The sequence below is a fragment of the Pygoscelis adeliae genome, unplaced genomic scaffold, assembly GCF_000699105.1.
Source record: "Pygoscelis adeliae isolate BGI_AS28 unplaced genomic scaffold, ASM69910v1 Scaffold32, whole genome shotgun sequence".
Taxonomy (NCBI): domain Eukaryota; kingdom Metazoa; phylum Chordata; class Aves; order Sphenisciformes; family Spheniscidae; genus Pygoscelis; species Pygoscelis adeliae.
The window spans coordinates 747,280-753,613 of NW_008824368.1; positions in this window are offsets into that span (position 1 = coordinate 747,280).

The window sequence follows — 6,334 nt, forward strand, 5'->3', positions numbered from 1 at the left end:
GGCCCTCCCAGCCGGTTTTTTCCCCAGTGAAGAGTAACCCCGTCCAAGCCATGAGCAGCCAGTTTCTCCAGGAGAATACTGTGGGAAACAGTGTCAAAGGCTGTACTAAAGTCTAGGTAGTAAAGTCCACTGCCTTTCCCTCATCCACTAAGGATAGACTAGGCTGTAGATTAAAAAGGTGGATGGAAACCTGGACTTGTATCCAGACAAGTTGGTTTTGAAGGCAACTGAGTAAAGTCTGTGATGTCAAGAGGTAAGTGTCTCTCAGTATCCCAAAGCGAATCCCACCAGAGGTGTCTCAGAAGGTAACGCTGTAAGGGACGAGGCCCACCTGGCTGTGCTGTGAGCACAAACAATGCCCCAGGAAAAGCTCCAGAAGCCAGCCATGGGGAGGGGCCCGGTGTCACTCACCTTGGCTGACTAATGTCTCAACCACTCCTGGAGCTGGGGTGAGAGAAGACTCTAGAAACCTTGGGCTGGAGCCAATAAATAGGGGTGCACGTGAGCCTCCTTGGGGCACTCTCCACACCGACACCCCCCCGTTGGCAGGTCTGACACTGGATCCAGGATTGGTGATTTCTTTCTCTCTCTCTACCTCTCGCCTGCTCCCCAGCTCTCTCTTTCTCTCTCCTCCTTCTCCTTCTTGCTCTGTGCTTTTGATGTTGTTAAGTATTATATGTTAAGACATAGAGGGTTGATGCTTATAGAAGTGTTCGTGCCATTAACGTTGGAGTTTGTTTTTGGACCTTGAGTGTTATTTCACCTTAATCCACACCGAGGGGATTTGCGGACCTTAGTCACTCTCCCCTTCCCGCAGGTGGGACATGACAAACGCGTGTTTGATTCTGAACTGCCAGTGGGTCACCTGGGGCATGTTTGAGGGGGTATTGTTCTTTCTTTCTCTTTTTTTACACACAAGTGTTTAAGCACTCCTTGGAGCAGACCAGGATAGGTCACTGCACTAGTATAACCCAAATTGCTTTTTAAAACCCACTAGCTGTTATTGACTGTCATGGAGCTCAGATACGCAGCTCACATACGAGCAGCCTGCTCTGTGGAGAACCACCCGTGTGCCTGTGAATCCGGAGCTGACTCCCTGTTTCTCCTAGTACCTGTCTGAGAGGTAGAAGGGGATCTCAGAAAGCAGGACTGGCAATTTCACAGTTCTTCATGAAAGCTTGCTTCCGTGGTGGAAAGCACAGCTGCCCACTGGATGGCACCAGGACTCCGTACATACGCCGCTGCTGGAGGCATGCACACTTCCCTTCAACGTCTCTGACTGTCCCATCGCTAGGCTAAGTGGTGCTTTGCAAACAGAAACAGTCAGACCCTGGAAGCAAAAAGACAGGTAGAAATTACAGATGTGAAAGCTGTCCCGGGTAATATTTTCAAAGGGGCATGTGATCTTTCATGCGCACGCAGGGGGGTGTTACCAAGATGGGAATACTCTGCAGAGTACTTTGTGTTCCTTTCCATACAGACTGCTATTTCTGAATAATCACATAGAGGATAATCACAGATGTGGAATACCCCTTTTATAACCATAGGATAGAGAGAAAAACTTTTTTTTTTTCCAGACTGTGTTGTTCCAAAGCTTCCTTGATGCTCCTTCAAGCTACAGCAACAGCAGTAGGTTGTGGAGGTTTAGCAGATTCTAGCTGCAGAATTCTCTGTCTTGGAGTATATTAACATCCCACATGTGACCCAGGTCAGAGGCATCAATGCTGCCACAGTGAGTCAACACTTTTTGGTATCTCACTGGAGAATGCATGCAGCAAACCTATGGCAGATATTTATAGAATAATGTACAAGTAAATGCTGTTAATACTCTTCTCCACAGCAACTGAAGCTGGGCTTGCTGCCTAAATGTACACCTGCAGTGTACTTACTGAAGCCAACAAGCTTTACTGCAGTCACCAAAGAAAGGGGAGGTTTGGAAATTTAGCGTTCCATTATGTTATGTTGTAATTCTTAATGATCTCTGATGACTGTTTATTTATTTGTCACTGCACAGGCAGAAATGTAAAAGCCTGTGAAATGGGAGCCAGCCCCAAATTTACTTAAGAAACTGCTGCTGGTGGCAGCAAGGAATGAGAAAAAGCCTGTAAGATAGAGGATAGCAGCCCAAGACTGAGATGCTTGGTAGGGGCCAGCCTTGGCACCCCCATGCTGTGTATAACCTTGAGGAGGAGCCTGCCTCACTATTTGGATGGCAGAGGCCAGTGGGCTCCGGGTGCAGGACTAGACAGTGCCCAAGCCCAGGAACAGCATGAGCAGGCCGGGAATTAGATTTCAGACCTGAGCTTCTATCTGAGGCTTAGAGTGCCATGGGCACCGGCTCTTTCACCGCCTATTTATTTCTTCTACCTTCACCAAGCCAGAGACAGACACAACAGGCATGGCCAGTGCATGTAGAAGAAAGAAAGCTAAGAGATATGTCCAGAATTGGATGGCACTGGCTGCCAAAGTGCTCTGCCCTACCACCCCGAAGAGGGGAGAGCAGAGGTACGGCCCCAGCCTTGGCTTTCACAGCAGGGTTGCAAGATGGGCTGCAGTCAGCACAGTGCAGAGGTGTTTTTAAGGCACATCCTGACATGACTGAAAATTCATCTTCCTCATTCAGAAGTCAAGTCAAAATCGAGCATGAATGGCCTGGAAATATGATCCACATCATAAAAATGCATAGCAGAATATGTGCTCACATATTAGCAACAGCAGATCCATGCTCCTTCCAAGATGTGTTCCCATTTTGTTGTAGTTTCACCTTCTTTCTGTAGGTACAATGTGTAAACCATATGATCTGGGCAGGGTGTGTCTCACCAAGTACCATCAGCAGGGCTTTGGGGACATCCAGCCAGTACCCTTCTGAAGGCATCAATATTCCCCTCTGCACCTAAGCCACTGAGAGGGCAGCTGAGTTGTCTTCTTTCATATCATTTTGCTGGAGGCAGTTTTCTGCAAAATTGTGTTAGCGAGAGGGAAGATTCCTGCTACGACTGCCATGTTCAGGCTGGGTACGGTACCTATGCCTGACAGTACAAAGAGGCACGTTGTTCATCCAAATAGCTGCCTAAAAAGCTGGTGGCTGCAAAAGGTCGGAGCTCCATGGCTAAATTTCTGCAGGAAGAAGAGACCAGCACACATTACCTGAATACCTGTCCCACTGAGCTGCTACAAAAGTCATCCAGACTTTACTCCTCTATAACAGGACGGCTAATGCTCTGCCTGGGGAGGTACTGCAGCTCCTGATGCTGAAACGTGGTGTAACTGAGCAGCTTCTCCTTTACAATAAAAACAAAACTCTCCTGACACTCATATCCTGTCTCCTTTCCCCCTTTCTCTTTGAATTTCATCCTTGAACATTAAAACCGAGGGATCAAAAAAAGTAGGACAGCTTCTGATCTGCTGGTGGAGCTGACCTAAACTTGCTTAAGTGCGATGGAGGTCGGAGCAGAGCCTTCTCCCAGGCTTGGGAGAGGAGAAGCTTCCTTATGTCTCATGTTTCTCTGAGTTACTGGGTGAAGTGAACGTTTTAGATTTAATTTGCAGATCAGAATAAGGAAAGCTGCCAGTGGCACAGCAGCCATGGCTAGCTGTGGTTGTACATGGTATGTGATTTTTTTTCTCCTTTTTTTTGTGAAACATTTTTTACTATAATTGTGCAATCGTCTGAAACGTTAGAGTATCTCCATTTAGCAAGTCAAGAAATGCAAGGAATGAGGGTCAGTAATAGTTACAAATTAATTCTCTAAATTTTGCCTGCATAAAAGGCTGGTTGTCCTCCATTTCACGATAGGCTCCCAAACGCACAGAACTGAATGTACAACCTTTATTCTTATTCTTCTCAGCTAGTTAAAATATTAGCTTTTGCCACTGATATGTTCAAGATGCCTTTTGCTTTTTTAACTTATTCTTATCTTTTGCTCCCATGAAAAGGAGAAGAAAAGAGTATCCTAAAGAGACAATTATGTTCACTACAGTCCAGAAAAATGGAGAAGATCAAAATGTTTGAAATATGTTAATTTTTGTAGGTAATGTATATTTGTTACAGTTGGTAGTGAGGAAAAATTGGGTTGTCTTTGGTTTTTATAATGAAATTGAAAGAAAAGAAAAAAAAACACAAAGGATGGATTTGAGAATAAGACTCTAGACAGAGTGTCAGGATGTTTGGGTACAATGGCAGGACCCCAGATACCCTGTATGATTTAGGCCAAGTTGTTTTCTTCTTCCTCATTTCCAGCAGTTTTTTGCTTTCACCTGGGGTGAGAAAGCCACCTGCATGCTCAGACATCTCCTCCCCTCCTGGCCATGACCTGTCCAAAGGCTTTTTCTCTCAGCAAAGCTCTAGTTGGTATATTTATTAAATTTGACCTATATTTCTTAAAGGTTCCAAAAGCTCTGAGATTCTGAAAAAGGTAGTTAACCAAAAAAACCAGGATGCATTATTACAGTAGGGTGAAATACCACGTTAGTGGTATAATGCAATTATTGCCTGACTTAAAAAAAAACATGCTGTCTTATATAGGTCATTTTGCAACATATTAAATTCCCAGAAGCAGTGCTGGTTTTGTATATTCTTCACAAATCCTAAATTCTTTTTTTTTCTTTTTTTTTCTTTTTTTGTTTTGACACTATGTTAAGAAAATCACAGAATTGAGCCTACCCATTGGGATAATGAGGGAGGAACCCATGAGAAAAAACTAAGTCTGGTTGCTTAATCCTCCCCAAATCCAGGCTCCTCAGTGAGAGCAGAAAAACCCATGGATATATTGGTTTTCCTTTTTTAAAGGGGGGGGGGGGGATGGGGTCACGGGGGGGGGGGGTGTTCAGCAGATACGCTTAGGAGCACTAAATACAGAACATTTAAAGAAAATATTGACAAAAAGGACAATTTTTCATGGCAAAAGCAACTAGAGCTAGATTAACTTTTTAATTCATGACCTAGATTATGGTAAAGAGAAAAAGTATAGTTTAAATTTACATTTTCAATTTACATTGATGCTGAAGAGAAGTTTTCCTGCTGTTAAAAGGAACTTTTCAAATTAGACCCACACTTCATGGTCTGCTATTGAAAAAGGATTTCAAAATCTAATTTTCTGAAGTGTCAGAAGTGAAATATTGCCTTTTGTGTTTGTCACAGTTCCCTGTAACTCGGCAAAGAGGCTATCACCGCAGTGCTTATTTGTAAAATGTGCTTTGTGAAGCTGTCCTTTGTACCCTTCTGCCAGTCAGAGGTGAAAGAGTGCAGGAGGAAAGTGAAAGAAGAGTTTGGTCTTGTTAGTATTTAGGCAGATTAAGGGGAAAAAGCCTTTTGGAAGCACTTCAAGCCAAAGAACAAAAACTACTGCTGGTGATCAAAACATCGTGAAAGCCTACAAAGTTCAAATGAAGCTACTGAAAGGAGAGATAGCATATATTCAAAATAAAGCAAGTCCGTCTCCCCGAGTTCAGGCTTCACTAGTTCCTTCTTACACATACGTCATTCCCAGACGGTGCTTTCCACACGCTGTACTGGACTGTGGGTCAACTGAAGGATCAATAGCATACCTGATGAAAAGCCGCTGATGAGTAAATAGGAAAGGACTTTGCCTTTAGAAAAAAGACAGGTGCTTAAGTTATTGTCGGGTGAGTTTTCTGTGTTCTCTCTTTCATGCATGTGCTGGAGACCTTCAACCAAGAGAATTTTATTTTATTTTATTTCATTTCATTTTATTATGTTATATTTTAATGTGGCTTTGGAGTGGATTATTTTGCATTATACTAGAAATCACAATCCCAGCCAATGTGAAGAATCCGTGATACTAGAGTACCGGTGCAATGACTGTTTTATGCAAACCCATAGACAGACAAATAAAGCATAAGAAATTTTAAGCTTAGTTATATAAATGGTTATGTCTACATTTGCTCTTTTGTGTTTCTGAGAAAGAGTGAGAAAACCCCTATTTATTTGCAGTTACTGGTTTATATTTTGGAGAAAAATGCCTTTATTGTTATGAGTCAGAACACCTCCTTAAATTCAAATATAAAATGGTTATGCAACATACAGCTATGGATAGCTGTTATGTACACACACATATATATATTCATACTTCACAAGGAAGCAAAAGTGTGCAAATCCAATTAAAAACAAGTGAAAGTGAAAAATGGCTTTTGCAAGATGCCCTTTAAAAAGCGATCCATGAAAATGTCTTACTGTGAGTTCATACATGGCTATTTGTATAGCTGTACAAACAGACCTCGGTCCCCTGACAAACAAGCTAGCCCAGACAATGGAAAGACCCTCTTCTCCCCTCTGATAAAGACTGGCACAACGGTGAGATTTTGGCCTGACCCC